The sequence below is a fragment of the Vicugna pacos genome, chromosome 12, assembly GCF_048564905.1.
Source record: "Vicugna pacos chromosome 12, VicPac4, whole genome shotgun sequence".
Lineage (NCBI taxonomy): Eukaryota > Metazoa > Chordata > Mammalia > Artiodactyla > Camelidae > Vicugna > Vicugna pacos.
This window is the reverse complement of record NC_132998.1, coordinates 40,445,956-40,470,012: the sequence shown is the minus strand read 5'-3', so window position 1 is coordinate 40,470,012 and position 24,057 is coordinate 40,445,956. Positions and strand designations below refer to the sequence as shown.

The 24,057-nt window shown below is 34.5% G+C and overlaps 1 long non-coding RNA gene across 2 annotated transcripts in view; it reads left to right on the top strand.

Annotated features, from left to right (window-relative positions):
• LOC140700222 (uncharacterized) overlaps window positions 1–24,057 on the top strand; it is a 125,943-nt gene that overhangs the window by 10,083 nt on the left and 91,803 nt on the right. The window contains exons 2-4 of one of the 2 annotated variants that reach the window (XR_012078555.1): window positions 14,239–14,280; window positions 15,925–16,008; window positions 16,785–16,919. This is a non-coding gene — a long non-coding RNA (uncharacterized lncRNA). The remainder of the gene's footprint in view (window positions 1–14,238; window positions 14,281–15,924; window positions 16,009–16,784; window positions 16,920–24,057) is intronic. The other variant, XR_012078554.1, reaches the window with a different exon arrangement.

The window sequence follows — 24,057 nt, the reverse complement described above, 5'->3', positions numbered from 1 at the left end:
TTCATGTTTCCTGCACAATAGTGAAAAATCAAAATAACATAAATGCATAATAATAGAGTTTCACTATGTTATATTTATATATTGAAATGTACACCATTAAAAAGCATTTTTTTGTCAGAAGTAATGATACTGGGAAGTGATCATGATATCATAATAAGTATGTAAAAGCAAACATACAAACTGTATATGTACTATGAATACAATTCTATCATTTAAAATATGTAATAAACAAATATATAGAAAAAAGACTAGAAAGAAATATAACAACAAGTTAATAGTGTTTATCTTGAATGGTAGAATTGCAGGTGATTTTTCTCTACTTTTGTATACTTTCCTCCAATGAACATGTGTTTTGTTACAAAAAAAAAATAATAGTAAAACAAAAGGGACTTCCATGGATGACATTGTCCAAATCCTTCCTGATGTGTATCTGTATTAGGCTACTCCAGCTTCCAAACAATCCTGGCACTGGGAGTGGGTCCCAAAGGGCCAAAACAGATGTGAGCCATCCTACCAGAGACAGTCTAGAGTGGAGAGTGTCAAGGGGATGAATATGTGTCAAAAAACGATTAAGGAGAAATAATAACCAAAAATCGGGGAGACAATGAAGACACCTAAATCCAAAAGGTAAAACATGTACCTTCAAGTAAGAGCCAAGGCCAAGAGTCACAGATAGATTGAAAAAAATAGATGAGAATAGGAGCAGAAGGTGAAGTAGGAATTGATGGGGCCCTTGATGATTGCCATGAATACCCAAAATGTCCCTGGGGTTTCAATTTCACTTGGGTTACTTGTTCTCAGGAGTTCAGGCTGACTTAATTGCAGAGTATTAAGGTAGGAAGTAAAGAGAAAAAACTGATTTCAAAATATCCAACTTCATTATACAGTGTTTAATGTACTTTTGAGAAACACCCATATTTTCTGTCTTTTTCTGTCATGTTCTCATCTGTCAAAATTCTTGATGGTCTAGCTCAAGTTCCACCTACCCTCCAAAATCTTCTTTGGTCCGCCATTTGGATGTCTGCAGATTTTCTTTGTACTGTTTGTAAAGAATACAAGTTTGTCAGCACAGCGGAATAGAAAACTGGCCTTTTGGGTTTGAAAATTTACAGAAGCCTGGTTTGACATATATTATACTGTTTTATGTGACACATTGTGTGTAACTTTCAGTGAACTAGCTAAATGACAAAGTGCTACAAACATACACTTATTTATTAAGAGAAAATGATAAGGAAGTTTGTCATCCACTGCAAATATACTCCTTTTGGAAGCTATATTTTATCTTAGTAGCTAATACTTTCACATACCTGCTATGTATTTTTCTGCTTGCTTTTGAGTCATAAATTATTCTTTAAAAGCTGGCCTACTTCCCACTGTCAAAGTTTACACATTAAATTATAATCTAGAACATTTCCTTTACCTCTCCTGTTAAGATTTAATTTAGGCCTCCAAGCCACTGTCATTTTCCAGTTAATCATGTAACAGTACTGCTGTTGAGATTAGGGCAGGAGGGAAGTGGGATAGACTATCATAATTCCGTTTTTTAAAAACAGAGATATCAACAAATTATTGTCATTGTTGCTTTTTCTCACATTATACAGATTTTCAAATTAATGGAATGACTTTGATATATCTGATTCCTAAATTTTTTTTCTTCCTAAGATGTAATAGTCTTTTTATTAGGCTATTGATATTTCTTATTATATTTTCTCTAATAATCTATAAATCAACTTTCTTCTTTTATTGACTTGACCTTACTTGAACTCTCCATTTGGAGCCCCAGGGATACCTTAAACTCAAAGAACGGTATTATGTTAGTCACCCTGTTTTGCCACTTCTGTAAAGGTTCTCTTTTAGCATCTGGGAATCATTCTAGTTCTCTCTCCCTCATCTCTCATATCCAACCAACCACTAATTCTCATGGCACACGAAAAATAATTACAAATAGGATACAAATTGCTGGGATTTTAGGTGGGCAGTAATGTATTACCCCTTTTTGATTTGTCCAGTGCAGAGCAAATTGAGAAACATGGTGTCATAAAGTGGAGATTATAGTGTTGTCTTTTTTGTATACCTAGTAGTATGTACTATCAATCTCCTATTCCTGTCTTGTCCCTCCTCCCTTCCCTCCCCACTGGTAACAACTAGTTTGTTCTCTGTATCTGTAAGTCTGTTTCTGATTTGTTATATTTATTCATTTGCTCTATTTTTTAGATTCCACATATAAAAATGATACATACAGTATTTGTCTTTTTCTGTCTTACTTACTTCACTAAGAATAATACCTTCTAAGTCCATCCATTATTATTACAAATGGTAAAATTGTATTCTTTTTTTGTTTGGCTGAGTAATATTCTAATCTATGTATATACCACATCTTCTTTATCCATTCATCTGTTGATGGACACTGAGGTTGCTTCCATATCTTGGCTATTGTAAGCAATGCTTCTATGAACATTGGGGTGCATGTTTCTTTTCAAATTATTGTTTCATTTTCTTTGGATATATACGCAGGAGTGGAACTGCTGGAATTATAAGGTAGTTCTAATTGCAGTTTTTTGAGGACACTTCACACTGTTTTCCATAATGGCTATACCGTATTAAATATTAATTGCTGCTAAACTTTTGAGGTTGTCTGAGAGCTAAACCGACTGACTAGAATGTTGTGGTAGCCCTTGGCTCCTCTCACATCTCTTTTCTATGTCTGAGGAAAGTTCTTCTGTGGGTAAATTTGGTGTTGAAAATCTAACTTAAGCTTTCTGCTTCCCGCTGACCTGGTAGAGAAAGAAGAAAAGACATTCAAATTGTTAGTGATAGCAGATGATGGGTGTAACATATGGACCAGTGACTTTCAACCATAATGGAATCTGCTCTCTTCACAGGAAGATGTGGTTAAGGGGTGGGGCAAGAGGCCAGGAGTGTATTTTAGTGAAGTCCATCCATTGGAAACAGGAGAAATGGAAAATACATGTACTCCTCCTCAAACAAGAGACAGGAGGAAAAGAGGGAGAGTTTGGAGTCATGGAAAGCAAGAAAAGGTAGTGTTTCAGGAAGAAAACAGTTAATCACTATTCAAATGTCAAGCTTGCACCTGATACTCTATGCCTGGAATTCTTTAAGCTCATAGTCTATCTAACAAGCTCGTTTTTCTCCTTCAAGACCCAGGCAAGTGAGATCTCTGTGAGACCTTCGCTGGTTTATGTAGGCAGAAGGCAGGTAGTTCTGCATTGCGTATATTTGCATTGCAATTGGCATTTGACTTTTAGAATTTACCATAGGTCAAAGTAATCCTTTATACCTCTTTTTTTCCCCACCAGAGTAAGAACTCTTTGAAAGTACAGATCGTATGCTGCGTTATAAATGACCAGTACATTTTTGCTTTAGGATGTTTATTACTTCATGAATATCAAAAATAAAATAAATATTTAGATTGGAAATAACCTAATATCTATCATATGAGCAGATGTAATGAATTACAATTATTTGTTATATTAAGTAATATAATTGTGATTATATTAATTAATATATTAAATCATGTTAATGAATACAATTTAGTAAATTATATTAATTTCTTATAACCACAGATGGAATGCTAAATATTTTCTATAGTCATGTTTTTCAAAGGATATTCAGTAACATAAGAGAAAAATCCCTGACATCATAGGCGAGAAAAAAGAAAGTTGAAAAATAATTTATAAAAATGATATATCAATATTTTAAATGTATATACACATATTTATATGTAAACACGTATCATTTTTAATTAAAAGCATACCAAAATGTTAACCATGTTTTTCTGTGGGTTATTTTACATATTCTTCTTTATACTCTTCAATTTTTTCCAAATAATAAATCCTAGAAAAAATATTATTGTAAAACAAAATAATTATGTAAATGATGGTTCATTGACTTCTTCTCTCTGGTGCAGAGTGCTCTTCATATTGTTGACATTCAGTAAATCTTGGTGAATTGCTAGGAATATTGGGGTCATTGGTTTGTTGACATCTTTTTAAATCTTTCAATTATTATATTTCTATAGAGTCTCTGGTGAATTGATCTGAAAATGTTCATGTAAAAATTTTTTCCCACATTTCCAAATAGGGATCTGATTTATTATTATTTGTTTCGCCTATTCATTCTTCCTCTTGGAAGAAAACACACAAGAGAGTTTCCTGTTACCTGAATGATGAATCTTCAGGATGGCTAGTAGGGTAGATTTTCTGCCATTTCTTAAGTAAAGCATACCATGTTGATTGTAACATATCCAAACCGGATGTTTTAAATTGTTCTTCCAATGTCTGTTAATTTTTTTTCTCTGTTTACTTCTCAGCTACTCCACCCATTCGAAACAGCATTCATTCTGGGTATATGTGTCAGAGCAGTTCATTAAGACTAATATATCTAATATAATCAGTCTTATCTAATTATTAAGGAATTTGGTTATCCTCCTGTTTTTCACATGTAGAAGTGTAACTGGCTAGTTTCCTTTAGAGCTGAAAGAGGCCCATAGGTCTTGAACTCCTTTGCCTCAAAATATTTTGCTTTTGTGTTGGTGTAAGTTGTTTTAATTGTTGCATTTTTTCCCTTTCTGTGGATCTTTCTTATGATCTTTTTGTTGTTGTTGTTAAAATTATTTAATACTTTTTCACATTTTTCTTGTATTGACATAAGTTTCTCTTACTGGTCATTTCTACATTACCAATATCCTCGCTTAACTTTTTGTATTGAAAAACATAAGCCATGATGAACAGCTACTATTGTAGAGGATAACTAGGCATATTCTTAAAACTTGAGCAGAAATGCGTGGCCCAGTGAAGGTCTGGTGTAAACGTTTGCTGTAAAATTCCCCTTGCCTGTGGATGAAAATTTGTCTTAATGATCAAACCACTTTCCCTCCTGGTTTATAGAACGGTAATAGTAAATGCTTTTCATTTTTACCCAAAGTCCCTCCTCAATTTTAATGTTACTTTGTTGTACTTTACTTTCTTTCTTCTACTTCTTAAATGTCAGAATATACCCATAATTCTAATATTACAGGAATCACAGACCTGGTTTTCCCTGGTGTCATAAGCAGGCTCTAGGGGAGCTCACAGTGATTTTTGCTTCCTGATATTTGCACCCTTGTGTAATGTTTTCCTCTTAAATGTGGATTAGATCTACTAATTTACTTCTAATGAGTAGAATGTAGCAGAGATTATGGGTTATCACTTACAAATTAGGCGGCAGAAAGACTGTGGCTTCTGTCTTGCCAGTCTCTCTCACTCTCTTGCTTGCTGAGGGAAGCCAGATGGCATGTTTTGGTAGGGATTCATGTGGAAAGGGAAAGAGGGAGGCTTCTAGCCATCAGCCAGTAAAGAACTGAGGCCATCAGGTCAACAGCCAATGAGGAACAACCTGTCAACAACCATGTTAAGGGAGTTTGAAAGAGGATCCTACCCCAGTTGAGCCTTAGTAAGAGTATAGTCTTAGCCACAACTCTAACTTAGCCTTATGAAAAACCTTGATTGAGAGATGCCCAGCTAACCTGCACTTGAATCCCTTACCCACAGAGACAGTGAGATAATAAATGTTTGTTTTTTAAGCTGCTAATTTTTGGAATAATATATTATGAACAATAGATAATTAAAACATCTGGCCAGATATCTTTTCTGATATTTCTATTTAATGAAAGTTTTACAAGTATATTTTTATGAATATCTCACCTTAAAAAAAAAGGGAAAAATGAGAATTATAAGATGTTGGATTATGTTCAAGTTCAAAATAGACTATTTTGGTTAAAAGATACAGGTATGATGTTGCATCTTCTAGGAAATGATTACTACAATATTGGCTAATGATTCCTAGTATGAGCAATGAGCCAACAAGATGTAGTCCTTCCATATCCAATAAGCTAAACACAGGACTGTGCAAGTCAATGAGAAAACAGCTCTCATTTCTCATTTCTCATAAAGTAATCTTGAGAAAAATGAAACAAAGAAAAGATGGCCACAGTTTCTAACAACAGAAGCTGGAGGTAGTGGAAGGAGAGAGGAATGCCAATACTAAATCTGAGTCATAAGTCAGGGCTGTAGGATATGGCAAATTATGTTCTGCTTCTTCAAAAAAAAAAAAAGGCAGAGGCGTCTGATTTAAGTTGGGAAAATCCAATTCTCTTTCTTGGAAATATGACACTTGAACAGAGCCACACAGAGGATGAAGATCACTAGTGGTGGGATCGCTAAAACTAAGTCAAGAGAAGATTCAACAGTTTCTGATGCTAAAGACCCAGAGTAGCCTTTGTCCTCAGACTTTGTCAAGGCAAGATATTTCAAGTTATTTCCAATCTTAAGTCTCCTGAATTTTAGCTGTTTCTCCTTTTAAAGACTGGTTTAGGTCATCCTGGCAGACTTCCATATCAGTGTAATGCAGTGTGTATCAGTGCACTGCTCTAAGGCTCACACGAGTTTTTACTTGATGGATTAACAGTTATGTCTGTTTGGTTAACTTTGCTTTGTGGCTGAGCAGCTGTTTCCTCCGGCTTATGAATCTAGGTTGGGTTAAATTAAATGACATGGCTATTTTGTTTATCCTTCCACTCCGGCCATTACATGGGCAGGAAAACAACTCCAAGCATTTATTAGACAAATATTTATTCAGCCCTTATTATATGCCAGAAACTGTGGACACGGTTGTTAACAAAAAACAGAGTTCCTGACTTCACCGAGCCTGTGATCCAGGGTATCACAGATGGTGGCCCATACTTCTGCAACCCATCCAACCTGTCTCCAAGTAAAGGATTTTTAGGGATACTGCTTACTTTCTTCCCCCCAAAAGCGTTCCACTTTTGGTTGTGGAATATATGTGTCAAAAACTAAGCATGATTTACTTTGATCAAATATTACTGTAAACAGCAAGTATATTTTAGATTCTGTAGTATGGGACTTTGGTAAATTACTAACTTCCTTATAATGGAGCTGCTTTTGTTGTTTTCTGTTGTGCTTGCTATTTTGGTTAGCGTGCTATGCAAACATGTACTCATACCATCATGTTTCCTGAAAGTCTAATTTGATTCAAGTTTGCACACTTAAAAAGTGAATGACAAACTCATTCCCCTAATTTGTGCCATCTGTTTTGGTCACTATTTCAACTGCTCTTCAAAAATAATTCATATGTAAGCAGAGTCAGATTTTAAATTTTTTAAGTAAGCTTATCTTTTTTCAACCAAACTGTTTTAAAAGTGGAAATTGCCTTTTGTTTTTTCCCTCTTGAACTCATAATAAACATATGTATATGAAACTTAACATTTTAGTACTAATAACAAAAAATTCTAAAAGAAAAATATCATTGTTAATCCTATTATGCAGTATTAATATTTTGGTGTGCATCTTTCCAAAATGTTTAGTAGACATACACACAAAGGGACACACACAATCTTGCCCCTCTCTATAATTTAAATAATTAAAATCATTTAATGCTATAAGACAACTTTATAATCAGCTTTTATCATAAAACATATATCACAGACATATTTTATATCTCAAAAAATATAGAGCTATAGCATATTTTAGTGGCTGCATTATAGTCCATTTCATGCCATAATTTATTTACCCAACCCTCACATTTAGTTTTTGTTGCATTTTTTATTCTTAGGTAATCTCATTCAGGTACCTTGTAGTCCCCCGTAAGACTTGATCTCTGTTTTAAATTTTTCATTTATTTGTACTCTTTTAATAGTTAATAGAGACTCATCTAGCCCATTAGTATTTGATTAAGTATACATAAAATTAGAAAGAATTACACTTCAGTATTGTATTATAAAGTAATATTGATTTCATACTTTTCCTTTTCCCTATGCAACAAACACTGGTAATTTGGATTTTGCATTTTGCTCTGGTCACTTTCCATTAGTTTCAAACTGCTCTCCTTCCAAATTTAGTAATGTTTATTCCAAAATGAATGCATCAGATCTGAACTGTTTCATGAAAGCAGCCAACCCCCAAAGTCAGAATAAAAGGAAAGGCAAACATACCACTCATCTAGGAGACAGGGCATTACCAAGGTAATTCTGTCATCTATCTCTTTCTTCCATAATATGAGATTCGGCGCTCCTGTCTACTTGTTTCCCAGACCACAGCCAGGAGGAGGAAAAAAGAGAGGTATCTCCCTTAACCCTGTACACACTCAAACAAGCATGCACAAAGGCAGAAGTATTGAGAAAGGATCCTGCTGGGAGGCAACCTCATATATATAAAGTTTGAGGCAATTCTGAGCTCACAGTCAGAAGAGAGAAATTCTGCAAACTGGCTATCTTCAAGAATAAAGTCACTTAAGTCAATCTCAGTATGATGTCTGTATTATGCATCTCCATTTCAGGCCTCTAGATTTAAATGTAACTACCAGGAATCTTCTTGTTGATAGAACCTTCTTTTACCAATTTAAGGAGCTAGTCCTCTTTCAGTACAAAACTAAATAGAATTTTTCATGATACAAGGAGATTTGTGTGCTTAGAAGAATTTGGAAATGAATATTTTGTCTAAGTATCTCAAGCAATTCCTTTTGTGCCATTCAGGAAAAGGTCACACTTGGAACAATCAATATTGTTAAAATAACCATACTACACAAGGCAATCTACAGATTCAATGCAATCCCTATCAAATTATCAATGGCATTTTCCACAAAACTGAAACAAAAATTTTTAAATCTGTATGGAAACATAGAAGACCCTGTATAGCCAAAACAATCCTGAGAAAGAAGAACGTAGGTATTTAACCAATTCTAACCTATTTACAAATCCCAAAGATGTTAGTACATGTGTTATTAGCTTGTGGCAAAACTTTACAAATTTTCCAATATTGGCTTTCCACAGAAAAACTGAGTTCCACCTTTTAGAATAACCCAACCATTTACTTTCTCCTTTTTCGCTATAGTGCACCATGGAACTATATATTTCGATTAAAAAAATTTTTTTAATTATACAATTTCAAAAGTTACATTTATAGCTATTACAAAATATTGACTGTATTCCCTGTGTTGTACAATACATCCTTGATATTATCTTACACCCAGTAGTTTGTACCTCCCACTCCCCAACCCCCAGATTGCCCCAGCCTCCTCCCCACTGGCAACCACTAGTTTGTTCTCTATATCTGAGTTTGCTTCTTTTTGTTATATTCACTAGTTTGTTGTATTTTTTAGATTCCACATGTAAGTGATAGCATATGACATTTGTCTTTGACTTACGTCACCTAGTATGATAATCTCTAAGTGTATCCATGTTGCTGCAAGTGACATTATTTTATGGTTTTTTATGGCTGAGTAATATTCCATTATATACATATACCACAATTTCTTTATCCATTCATCTATTGGTGGACACTGAGGTTTCTTCCATATTACAGAAATTGTAAATAATGCTGCTATGAACATTAGGGTGCATGTATCTTTTTGAATTAGTGTTTTAGTTTTGAGCTGTAAGAGCCAGAAAAACCTCTCCCTGTGTACTGGATAACGCATTGGAAAATTAACCACTTGAAATGTCCCCTTTCATTTCTTTAATACCTCTAAAGATACCTGTGTGATACCTGAAATTTAAACTTACAATGTAAACATCTTTTTCTATTCTAAAACTTTCCTTGCTCCTAAAACTGCTTGTCTCCTGAATCATCCATCTACATCCATGATGTCACTCAGGCTTCAAGCTGAAAATCTCCATCTTCCTGATTCTTACATTTTATGTTTTGCCCCTTGTTGTCTTATCCTCCAAACAAACTCACTCATGTCATAGCCAACCCCTGTGACTTCTACCCCAGAAGTGCTTTTCAATTTTGTCTTCACCTCTTTATTTCCACTGTCACTGGCTTTCCCCAGATACTTATTGTTGCTCGTTTGAACTTCAGCACCTATCTCCGAACTGGGGTTTCTACCCTCAATTCTCCTTTTACTCTAGGTCACTTTCTGCATAACAGTAGGAGAGAGGAAAGAAGGATGAGAGTAAGAAAGGAAGGAAAGAAGGCGAAAAAGAGAGAAGTTTGATCATTTCTTCCTCTGCTTAAAAAATTATTTTGGCTCTCTGTCTTGAGGGAAAAGTGCAGCTTTCTTTTTGGCTCACTTCAAGTCACCCTTCACATTCTGTAGCTAATCTCTCATTCTGGTGTCATTTACATCACTCCGTGATATGTACCCTACTGTTCTTCTCCATGTTTCCTGCCCAAGCCAGGCTTGTTGACAAATTTATGGCTTCTTATGTGTTGTTCCTTCTGTCACCCCCACCTGAATTTTTTCACCTGGCATATCCTACACAACTTTTCTACCACAGCTCAAATGTCACCTTCTCCAGGAAGCCCTCCCTGACTTTTCCAGTAAGTGTTTTGCAGTCCTTTATACTCCCACATCACATATTCATACCCTTATTATTGTATTTAACCTTGAATTGTAAATGATCTGTGTTTCAATAATGTGTTTTTTTAATGACATTCAATTTACACCTCCTTAATGTCTATTAAACCATACTGTAATTGCTTCTTTATATTCTGTGTCCCCACTAGACGCTGAACTTCTGTGAGTGGGGTCTATATCTGCCTTCGTTTCTTTATCTCAAGAAACTATCATATGTTTAGCACGTGGGAAATGTTCAGATGTATTTCTGGAATAAAAGAATCCATTCATTTCTCTCCATTCTTCACTAGAGAAAGAAGGGGTCATTTTTTTTTCTTTCTGTCATCTGATATTATGCCTGCCACATAAGAGGCATTCATGCATGGTTTTTGAACTAATTAATTCCTTATGGTTATATACTAAATCAATGTGTTTGAGCTGGTTTTCAGAGAATGAATGATAGTAAATTTAGAGGCTAAGGACCTGTAAAAAAAAAGTTAACATTGATTAGATATAGTCAACTCTGCATTATTTACATGTCTGAAGTTTTCTGAGTCTTTTTTCAAAGACAGTTTCTTGACTTTAGAGTCACTGAGATATCATTAATTTACTCAGTCAGATCCTGACTAGATTACAAGTATATGCCCCCACCCCGTTTTTTGCGTCATTTTTAGGTACAGTCAATTCTACGGTCACTTAATCTTGCAAGTAATGTATGACAAAGCAATTGTTACTCTTAGAAGAGATTAAACATCAGTGAAAAAGGAGAGGAGAATGCTCTGACTCATTAACACCACTTTTTTTTTTTTTTTTGTAAGCAACTGTTTTAGCCCCTGGAGATCTCCCCTCAATAGCCTGACCTATGAGTTGCTCAAGCTTGGCAGGGTAGCAGAGAGCTGGTGTAAAACAGCGGATGGAACTGTGTCACAGGAAAAATATGACCCTTATATACTGTAGCTTGTGCAACTTTATGAGAAACACATTCATTATTTTTTTTTCATAGCTTGGTATTTCTCTAGAAATAAACAAAAAAAAATCTCCCATGTATCTTGTATATTTGATTATTCCTAACAAACAACATGTATTTATTCGATGCTTACCATGTACACATTGCTGGAGAAGATTCAGGTGAAGATTCAAAAGCAATACCATATAAAATAGTCCCTGGCGTCCCCTGAGAGCTGATAGTTCCCTTGAAGACACAATGTCTTGCTATGAAATTATCTTGTTTTCCTTTAATTCCTCCCTTCCTTTTTCACTCTCTTCTTTCTTTCCCCCTTTCTCTTCCTTCCATCCCTCCTCCCCTCCTTCCTTCCTTCTTTCCTTTCTTTTTTCCTTCCTTCTTTCTATTTAGAAAACTCTGTGTATTAGAATATGTTTATCCTCAAGACATCTGAGTAATTTACTTTTAATTTCTTCACTCTTTATCCAGCTCTTTACTTTTTTCACTTTCACAGAAGGAAGTGAATTGTCATCTAGGTAAATCAATTCCTTCCCACGGATCCTAGAGGCAAGTTAGAATATCCTGCCCCATTAAAAAGATGACCGTCCCTCTATGATTAAATATGGCCTAAAACTGGAAGATAAAAGCAAGGCTAATAGATATAAGGAGTCAAAAGTGTGCATTCATTTTGCATGGAAAATTCTCAATTTGCAACTTGCTCTTTTCAAATAAAAATGGAAAAAATATTTAAATTTCCTAAGAGAGAATATCAGTAATGTTTCCCTTAGGATGAATCCGCCTCATCAGAATTACTTCCTCTAATTCAGCTGTCTTCACACACTGGTGTAGTGATCAGTTGAGAAGTATTAAAACTTTATTCCTAGTAATACTAATACTAATACTAATTATATACTTCAAAAACCACACAGGATTCTTCCCCCTCCTCCTTAGGGCCATATCCATTTCAGTTCTCTGCATCCTGTAATTGTTTCTTAAGGGAAGAAGGAAGAGTTGAAGCTCTCATGTTCAGAATGCCCATGGGAGCGTGATGCAGATGTGAATGTCAGCTGTTACATGTGTCACAGCTGAAAATGCTGTAAGTCACAAGAAGAAATCCTTAAACTTTGAAAAGAAAGCATGACATTATCTTGGAACATGGGACAGTGCCTGAATGAAGCAAACTTGGGAGAAAAAGTAAAGATGGGGTGTTAGGATCAATGCCTACAAAAAGAGGGCAAAGGCAAAGAAAGAAGTAAAGAAAGAAGGAACAGGAAGCCTTTGAAAACAAACTTAGTCTATTTAATAATTTTGATTAAAACTGAACTTGAATGCCTCTCTGGCAAAGTTAAGATAATTAATTCTCACAGTACAAACACTTTGTAGGATAGTGGCATTTTCTGTTTTTGTTGTTATTTCACAGAATTATTTGGTTGATTACCTCAATTCACCATCTGCCTTGTGTGAATGTAATCTTTAAATCCATTAAAATTCAATCTTTCTCCTCACACTTCTAACATCCTAAGTTCCCTACCCAGCCAAGCAGAAATCAACTTAATTTACCTTTCTCCTTCCTTTATCTTTATTTAGCAAGAGCATCTGCTTTAATAGTTAAATCATAGACTTCTTTAATAAGAATGATACAGAGACATTGTGACAAAAATAATTCCTTATCATACTATAAATAACCTGCTTCAAATATCTGGGGTTACCACTGAATCTCCATTTTAACTCAAGGGTTTGACCTCAGTCATGTAGTTAGATATACTGAGATTTAACTAGAAGGACTCTTGCTGCACATAGTGCAGTTAAGGAAAGAAAATGTGATAAATTATTTATATCTTGCATATGTTGTTAATCTTATTTTATTTAAACCATCAGGTTTTAGGAAGTTATCCTCCAAAATGCATTTTAACTTTTTAGAAGAATTTCAACAGAAAATAGACGGAAATAATACCATTCCCGTCTTCATTTAAAAGGACCAACACTCCCCACTTGGTTGTGCTGAGAATACCTAGGACAGTAGACGGGGTGGATCCAGAAAAGGCCAAGTACAAGGCAACTGCCTTATTTCCCCATCATATAAAACACCATTTTTCCTTGAATTCCACAAGTTTAAATATGGGGTACTTTTATTATCCAATGCTTCAACCTATTGTTTTAGGCTCTCTCTTTATGATTCCATTTTTTCCTGAGGTATATTGCGAGGGTTTTCGAATTGATTGTTTCAGAGTTGCTGATAAAATAATCTTATTTTTACCTTTGCATTAATTGGTGGGTTTGATTTATATATTTACTTGCATCTTCTAGATTTTCTCTTAATTAATCTCATCAGAGACTTGTCAACTTGGTTGGATTCTTGATCCTCTGAATTATTTTCAGTTTCATTTGTTTCTATCCTTTACCTGGCATCTTCCTTCTTCTTTCCTTGGATTTTTTGTGTTCTTTATCCAAACTCATTAAATTGCACACTTAGCTCATTTCAGGCTTTCTTATTTTCTAATAGAAACATCTATAGCTACAAATTCTTCTCAAAGTACCATTTTCCCTGCATTCCATAGTTTTAAATATGGAATATTTTTATCATTTAGTTCAAAATCTTTCTGATTTACCTGTTGATTTCTTCATTTACCATGAAAAATTGGAGATATATTTTTCAATGTTCAAACATATATTTTTAATGTATATTTTAAAGTTTATTGAATTGTGGAGAGGGACTGTGTAGTACAGAATGCCTTTACTTTGAAATTTGTTAAGACTTAGGTTATGACCCACTCAATCTACATAAAGTTCCAAGTGTGTTTAATATAGTAAAATTCTCATATTTTGGAGATGAATTTGACTACTGCTTTCATTTCTGTAATGATTGTTGATCTATTAATATTTCTTATTTTTAGTTGGATCAATTTTAATAACTTACTTTTCTTTCTGAAACTTTTCTCTAGATTCCAATATGCAAATTCCATGCTGTGGAAAGTAAGAATATGGTAGGTAAGGAATTTCTAGCACGTCCTGACGGGAGAGTTGCAGACCAGATCTCGATGGTTCTAGAGCAGGGCCATACCTTTTGTAGCATAGAAAGAAGAACCTATTCAACATTAAAAAATAGCTCTTGGCATGCTACTGGGTACCATGAGATAACGTCATGATGCAATTCCTTATGCTCTGACCCACCAAGTCACAAGGTTGGGCAGGTATAGCAGCAATCCATTAAACTGTGGAAATAGTCCATTTGGGGTTGGACCTGGGCAATCAAGGAGCCAAGACCTTCATATCCCCTATATTGAAGCAATTGTATCTCCCTCAGGTCACCCCTCCAGGTTTCCCCATAACTAGTTAAGGAAGGAAGAAAAATTCTGGGTCTCTATGTTTTCCTGCATTTCATGTCAATATTTTTTAGAATTTTAGTGCTATGATGGCTTTTTTATGTGATATATTTAAATATAAAGTCAAGGATATATCCTACTAGATATAACATAATAAGGTATTTAAAAAATTGTAATGGCTGGCTGATAAATCAAATGCATTTTTTACCTCTGTGAAGATGATTAAAGCTTTTCTTTTAATCTATTATTAAGGAAATGATATTAATAGATATCCTAATATTAATTATTTTTTCATTCCTGAAATTAACTTCTCTTTATTATACTGTATTATTCCTATAGTAGGCAGGTGAGTTCTATTTGGTAATATTAAGAGTTTTGGAATAGTATTGTATTTGAACTATAGTTTTTCTTTTTGTATTCACTGTTATGTAGACTTTAGAGTTTTTCTTTCTTACTCTTTGAGCTGAAATATTTTAAATAGTTCCTAAAGCTTTGACAGAATTTGCTGGTGATGAGTTGAAATATTTGCATTTTTGCAACTTGTAAACTTTCTGAATGCATAAAGCATACCCCTTCAATCTAGCAAATATTTTTATTAGAAACAATTAGCTTCTTTAGGACTTTAAATAGAACTGGATAAAATATTTACTTTCAGAGAAGACTTACATTTATAATAAAGTCATATCACCTGAAATTATATAAAACATATCCTATTGAATTTGAAAAAATCTTAAAAATCAGAATTCTAGCACTGTAAATGATTCTTCTTCTCTACAATTATCTGTCTCATGATTTTTTTTTTCTCAGCATGTGGGTACCATGACTTGCACAAGACTGAAAATAAATTGCTAAATTTATTATCACTAAAATTTTCCAAATGTTAGGAAGCTGTATGGAGCAAGTATTTTGTCCTTTTCTATGATAAAATGTTGTGAACAAAGTCATTCTGTTCAGGTAAAACCATCTTCAGGTTCCTCTGCTAACCTATGTTTACTGGTCAACTTTGTGAATTAGCTTGGATGAACAAAAAACATAACTATAATGGCAAAGGGAATTTAGTATGAAAATACAAAGTTTAATATTTCCTCCTCTACTTTGTGTGTGTTCCTGAGCACATCCTTTAACTATTGATGAATTTCTTTATAAAATTGGGAAAATAGTAGCTAAACCTACTTAATACTTTTTGTGAGGATTTGCAAGTTAGATACGAAAACATTCACTGTGATGTTCTTTTTGCTTTGATCTATTAATTAAAACATATTTGGAATAGTTAAAATATTAAATATTACAATAAAACTTTTACAGAAATTTAGGACATTTTGGCCAGCTATGACTAGAAGAGAAATATGAAAAGCTAAAGGGGAAAAACAAAGACGGAAAAGGAACAAGGTATGTTATCTCTGCCTCTCCCAAGAAGAGATGAAGGCTGAAGTAGGTAGGAAAGGAATTATATGTATTATGTCTTTATTTAGACATCGACTGTTTAGCTAAGTCACTGCTTAAAAATTGGTTATTGAGAGACTCTGTTTTTACAGCTTGCCAAGAAATTTTATGATATTATCTGATGACTGGGTAGTAAAGATGAATAAGAATTTAGAGGCAGACAAATCACTTTAGAAGCAACTATGATATTCTAGTGAGAAAGCAGCATGTACTGACTTGATAAATCGTTTCAGCTGCTCTGAAGAATATTCCACGTCCTAGGTTGCTGGAATGTTTCCTGGTGGTGTTACCTAACTTTTCTTTCATATCCCGATATTGCCAGAGAATTTAGATTTAATGCTTGATTAGGTTTAGATTTTTCCTTTCTTTCTTTTAAGAGAGAATATTTCAAAGGTCGTTCTATGCCTGTCATACTGCCTCACATCAGAAATCGTTCACTCAGTTCAAGCGGTCAGAGCTTGATCTCTTCACTTTAAATTTCCCATTAACTTTTTATCTATTTTGTTTTGACTATCCATTGGTGACCCGTGCCTGAGTCATTTACTTCTTGCCAAGATTGCAAAAATGGTAATCTTCTAATTTTATCGTTTGCTTGTTTATATTAGCTAGAATTTTTCAGTGGAAGAACATTTCCATCATTTACTTGGACTACTTGCTTTCCCTATCACACAGTTCACATGAAAAGACAGGATAAAGGCTTATCATCTTTTCTTAATTATCAGTTTACAGAGAAATAAGTTGGTGGCCCAGCAACTCTCAAAGGTAGACAGTTTTTAAACTCTCCTTATGGAAGATGAAGGTGAAGATGTGACGGACATTTGCGTATCCATTTTTCTTTTTATTTTAACAATTGGGTTGTAAGTATGTTTTTTAAAGATGATCTCAAACTCTGCACTTAATTTTGTAAATCTGTATGAAATACTGTTTACATGTATATTTGTGTTTCACTGATTTCAATGTTCACTGTTAATAGTATCCAGCTGTGATTTCTGCACTGCTGATTTCTTAACTTGACTTTACCCACTGTGTTCAGACAGACATAACATTTAGATTGTGTATTTTGTGTCCCTATGCCTCACACACTCAAGTGCACACACATAAACATACTATACAACTTCAACCTCACTGGTCATAAGTTCTTCATTTAATAATTCTTTTTCCCTTTAAAGGAAGAATTCACTTACCTGACACTTCTTATGCACTACTGCTCTCTTTCTGGCAAATACCCAGGGACCACTCCTCTGAAACTACATTTTGTATAGTGGGAATCTATCCATTCATTCGTTCATTCTGATCTCTGAGTTCTAGGAATTCTGACAGAAAGATTGTACATCAGAAAGCTGATAGATCGGCAAATTGTGGATTGTGGGCCATGTCCTCAGTGCATTCCAGAGTTTCACTGGCTCTAGACCAGTGTTTGTGTTCATCTCTAAGCTTTGAGAATCTCCATGCTAAGTAGAGACTATAAACATGGACTCACAGAAATTTCTCACAGAGAACTTTTTATTCTTCCCTAAAGTCTAACCAGAAATAAGCTTGTCAGAAACAACCACAAATTCCTGTCTCTTCCCTGACCTAGTGGATAGATTTTCATGAATCATTTCTTTTTTAGATGCTTTTTTTCTTTTTTGAGGGTCATTTTTGGCAGAGTATAAGCTTATGTAATGTTTTCTGTTCTTTGTGAAGTATGAAAGTACCATCCTGTAGATAATGCTTTTTAATGTATACAGTGTTCTAAGAAATCAGTAACAAAAACATAAAATGCCCAATAGAAAAATGGGCAAAGGATATAAATGGTTTGGAGAAAAAGAAATATAAAAGATCTTTAAATATATAAAAAGATGCTCATCACCATACATAACAAAATAAATGCCAATATGAGATGTGAGGTGCCATTTCACACCTATAAGATTGGAAAAAAATCCAAAGATTTGACATGTGCTTTGTGTGTCTGTGAGGAAGAGACATTCATTAGAAAGCCAGGCTGACTGTCAAATGGTACATTCTCTATGGAGGTCAATCTGGCAATAGCAAAATAAAAATAAAAATTCAAAATAAAAATGAAGTTACTCTGTGATCCATGGATCTCACTTGTAGGAATTAATCCTATAGATAAATTTACAAATGTTCATAGTGATGTAATTTCAAGTTTATACACTGCAGCAACATGTGTTGATCAATAAATGATTGTGTTGGGTTGTTTTGTTTTGTTTTACTGACGTATAGTTAATTTACAATGTTGTGTTTGTTTCTGGTGTACATCAAATTCATATATATATATTTACATATGTATATATTCTTGTTTAGATTCTTTTCCATTATACATTATTCCAAGCTACTGAATATAGTTCCTTGTGCTATACTGTAGGTCCTTGTTGTTTATTCTATGTATAGTAGTGTGTATCTATTAATCCCAAACTCCTAATTTACCCCTCCCCCTCTTTCCTCTTTGGTAACTATAAATTTATTTTCTATATCTGTGAGTCTGTTTCTGTTTTGTAAGTGAGTTCACTTGTATCATTTTTTAAGATTCTGCATAAGTGATACAGTATATTTTTCTTTCTCCGTCTAACTTACTTCACTTAATATGATAATCTCTGTATCCATCCATGTTGCTACAAATGGCATTATTTCATTGTTTTTTATGGTTAAGAAGTACTCCATTGTGTGTGTGTGTGTGTGTGTATATATATATATATACACACATATATACCACATCTTCTTTATCCAGTCATATGTTGTTAGACATTTAGGTTGCTTCCACGTGTTGGCTATTGTAAATAGTTACTGTGCAGTGTTTTAAAAACCCAAAGAACTCTCCATGTACTGATGTGGAAACATCTTCAAGACATAGTGTTAACTGAAAAAACAATGTTTCATAAGGTTGCATAAAAAGGTAGGCTCCCTTTTGTGTGTAAAGGAGAAGAAAGGTACATTAATATGTGCTTACTATTGCCTGGGAAACACTGGAAGGATCATAATTAATTAGTAAAATACATTACTTACAGAAAGAAGGGGACATAACAGATGGGGATGGAGTGAGAATAAAACTTATTATATAGTTTTAATTTTTGAATCATGTGGATACATTATCTACTTAAAAATAAAATAGACACAACATTGTAAAATGATTATAAATCAATAAAAATGTTAAAACATAAAAAATAGAATATAAAACAATAACAACAAACCATTAACCCCTATCTGCTAATGCCTCTGTATGGTCAAAGAGTTCTTTTGGCTACTCAGGTGCTTATCACGCTGGCTTAAATTTTCTCTTGATTTCTAACACCTGAGATTTAAACGAGTTTTTTTTTCCTTGTGAGCTCAGCTATGTATTTAAAACTTAAAAATATATATATTATCCAGCATTATCATGAGTTTGCAGCAGGAGAGATGCTACAGTTGGCTAGCTTTCATATTGCTGGAAGCCTGGGATATTCGTAGGATTAAGCAGCCAAAGAGATTTCTCAACAGTCAAAGAACAGAAGGATTTTTAACTCTACAAACTCACACAAGGCTTACTTCTGTGGGTGTGTAGGAGACTCCATAATTGGCTCGTTGTGATCATCCCTTCTTGAAAAAGTAAGTAAAAACGAACATCAATATTGGTTTATATTTTTCATGAAATTCTGAAGTACGGTGTTACGGCCAATTTCCCCTTGTTAATAGAGAGGAGTTCTACTCCTTGTGCTTAGTTTCAGATAATGAATGTATTTAAATACACACTATATCAGAGATCAGTTGTTCCATATAGCAAGTTTTAGCCATAAAAATGCTGTAATTCCTGGGTAATATCATCCTAAATTATATGATGTAGTTGAACCAAGGGTGTTGACGTATTTGCCTTTTCAGATTGGGTTTTAGGAAGTGTTAAAACTTTTGATATGAGTACATTATGAGAGAAATGTTCTTGGGGATGATGGAGAAGAGCATTGAGCCCCATTAGAAACTGAGATTTCTCTGGGATCACTGCTAATTCAGCTGTGATCCCTAAACAATTCTATAGGGTTCATCTCATAAGCAATTTTAAATAGAAGATCCAAAAAAAAAATCACATTGTTGAGGGTTAAATTATGTCCCACCATAATTGTGTGTAGTGAAGCGCTAACCCCTAGTACCTGTGAATGTGAATTTATTTGGACATTAGAGTTTTACAGATGTAATCAAGTTAAGATGAAGTCAAACTGGATTAGGGTGGGCCCTAATCCTACCTGACCATTATAAGAAGGACACAGTGTACAGACACAGGGGAAAAAGCAATGTAAAGATTGAGGCAGAGACTGGAGTGAGCTGCAAGCCAAGGAGCACCAAGGATTGCCAACAATTACCAGAAGTTAGGAAGAGGCAAGGAAACATCCTCCCCTGGAGCCTTCAGAGAGAGCATGGCCGGGCCAGCACTTTAATTTTGTGCTTCTAATGTCCAGAACAGTGAGAGAATAACTTTCTGTTGTTTTAAGCCATCCAGCTTATCGTAACTTGTTAACACAGCCTTAGGAAATTTAAAACATAAGTCAAGATCAAAAGGCATCATTTACATGATCTCTATTTTCAATTACCAGTCATCCCCTTGGAGTTGCCTACAATTTTAGAGGAACCTGCATGGAATCAAATTGGGAGACTAGTGGCATGGGAAACTGGTGCCGGTATTTCCTTCTTGGGAAACTTAAGAAATTTCCTTCCTATATCCACTAAAAAGACCACTTTTCTCTTTTTAGGGGCCTCGTGTTAGAAGTGCTTACTTTTGTGAAACTCTTTGGTCAATAGGATAGAAAATAGATACTAAACTTCCTATTCTAAAAATAACATATGATTAGCAATGTCAACCAATGCAGACTTTATACGTGAACAGCATTCTTCCCTCCTCCTACCCTGTCATACTCTCCAGAGATAAGCACTGTAAACTGTATCTTTCATAACCTTCTAGAAATGTTTTATGTATATACAAGAATTTTCAAAGACATATGTTTTTTGTTTGTTGGGGTTTTTTTGACAGGGGGAGGTAATTAGTTTTGTTTGTTTCTTTGTTTGTTTATTAATTAAGGGAGGTCCTGGGGATTAAACCCAGGGCTAAGCATGCACTCTTAACACTCGAGCTATACCCTCCCCTCAAGGACATATGTTTAAATACAAATGAATTGTATTACACACAATAATCTATGCATTGCTTTCTTTAATATATTTTAGATATCTTTTTTATAGTGAGTCTTATAGAATCTACCTCATTCTTTTAAAAATTGCATAGTATTCCATTGCCAGGATGCTTAACTAATATACCAAATATCTATTTGTGGGCTTTTAAATGGCTTTCAATATACCAGCTGTGCTGCAGTAAATGTACTTGTAGTATATCTTTAAGGATTTGTACATAATATATCTAAGGACAAATTCATGGAAGTTGAAATGCCAGGGCATGTACAATTAAAAATCTGATACCTTTTATCAAATAACTCCTGGGGGAAATGTTGATACATTTCCATATCACCTCATTCCTACAGTGAATTCAGAGTGCATGAAACTATTAAACAGTAAAATCATACCAAAGTTGATTCAGATAACTTTTACTATCAAGCATATATTCAAGTTTTAATCAAATTAAGTAATCATAGAATGAATGTTTTAAGGAGGAAGAAAGGAAAATCTTTACTATATGATCTTGTCCTTAATGTTCTCTTTCCACCAATAGTTAGAAATGTCTTTAAGCAACCTTCTAGGGAATCATTGAGAAGTTATTTTGTCCAGAAAGTGACTCAGAAGAAAGAGAGTGTAGTGCAATCCTTGTATTTGCAAGCCTCAATGATGTACCAAAGAAATAAAGACACAGATAAATCAGGAGAACCACCATTGATGAAGTCAGTCCCTATGCCTAAAATTTGAAACTTATGTTTAACTTAGATACATGGAAATAGTTGCGATTTTTTTATACCACTTCTAGTAAAAGGAATTGACCAGTCCAGGATGGATTGTTTCTGTGATTAACATGAGAAGTAAAAGAGAAGGAGTGGGTAGAGTGTTATCAGTCATTCTTGGGAGGAGTTGGTCATTGACACCAAGGCACACTATTCTCTAGCTCTGAGTTGTTAGTTGTTTGATATGTATTTATGCCTGAGTTTTAGATGTCTATTAAATAACATATTTTCTATGTGTAATTGTATAGACACCCTGCATGTAATAGTCTATCAGTGTATATATGTCTGTCTTAATTCTTCTACAACTAATTCTGTAAAATGGATTGAACTTTTCACTCATAAACCATTACATCTCTGTTAAACCTCTGAGGCAAATATTCACTTTCAGCTGTTGTTCAGGGAGAAATACTCAAATAAGATCCAATAAGAGATTTATAATTTTCTGAGTGTTAGCATGAAAACTGCTATCAGAAATCTGATTTCCTTATAAAGCAGTTCCTGAACAAGATCTGAATTGGCAAAATCATCAAGCTACCTGTCCTGTTTGTTCCATCTTTTCAAATTGTGAAAAGATAAGTGCACTCCTGCAAAATACACTTGCCTGTGTATATGTGAGTATAATGGTGATGATGGTGGATGCCAGGGGGTGACACATGTTCTCTTGTGCCAGGCCATCTCACTATCCAGGATTCCTTTGCTTTTCCAGCCCTGAGCACTTGTGGTGGGCAGATGTGACTCTGACTCACCAGCTGCCTTGAGTCTATGTTGTTTACACTTGGCCTGTACTTACTTCCCCAGAGCTGGACCCCATCCTTGCTCTCATGTGTCTCATTTTCAAGCAGAATTCCTGCCATCGATTCAGCTCTGCAGCTCACTTTATCTTCCCAAAGTTCTCTCTACCTGGTCCATAAATATCCTGTATTTGCTTGAGTTTCTTTGGAGACTATTTCTCACTGTTACCCTCTCTCCACCATTAGGGTTACAGCTTTAATCCATATTTTGCCTCATACTTACTACATACATACTCGTATCAATTCCTCTCCAGAACACCTGACCCTGTTTCCTTCCTAGCAGGCTCTATAGTCAGCAGAGCACAGTGGTGAAGCACCCTGCTGGAAGCTGGAGGTGACTATTTTATGCCTTGTATAACAAAGGGGTAGGATTCCTAGCATTCCCAGATGATAGGGTAGGGGTAGGCTTCCCAACTTATTTGTCTTCAAAGTCTTTCTCTCTGGAAGCTTCTGTTTTCCCAAAATTATGGATTCCAGCTATCCAAACAAGTAAATTTTCAAAGAGTAAATTATTGCATAACAAGGAAGGAAGGATGATTCAGATCTTTTAATTTTTTAAGCAGTTCATGGTGTATTATGAGAAATTAGAAAGATTTTCAAAAATATTGTAACTATTTGCTTTGACTAACTTTGTCTTCCAGGAAAAGGCTGAAAATATTGTCATCAGTACAATTCATTTATTGTCTGTTTCTGGTTAAGAATTTGCTTAAAGACAGTACATAAAATGTGAATGTATTAATTACTTTCATATGTTAAATGTTCATCATGGTGTGCTGGAAAGGCCAGGGACTCACTGGTCACATAGATCTGAGCTGGGCTAAAAATTGTAGGACATTGAACAGCTCCCTTGACTTCTCTGAGGCTCATTTTGTCTCATCTTTATTACTGGTAGTTGGATGTCCTCTTTTTTCAAAGGTTAAAATAGGAAAAGATTTATCAAGGTATTTAATGTGGTATTGGTCAGAGTAGGTGTTCAAAATGCATTATTTTCCAGTTTTTGAAAAAATAAACAACTCTTCATTCAAGTGGAAAATTATGTATAAGTAAGCCCATCAGATGAGGCCAAACTTCTGCTATATTTTTCTCCTTGACTTTTGGTAGTAGCACAGCAGTGATACCAGAGCAATTTGGGAACTTCACAACCAGAAAGTTACAGAAGATGCTTACAAATAGAGCAATTGAATAAATGTCTAGCTAATCAATAATGGAACTGATTCTTAATATTTTTAAATGAGAATAAAAAAGTTAATGAATGAAGCAAAAAAATGTCCCCATCTGGACTTTTCATTCAAATA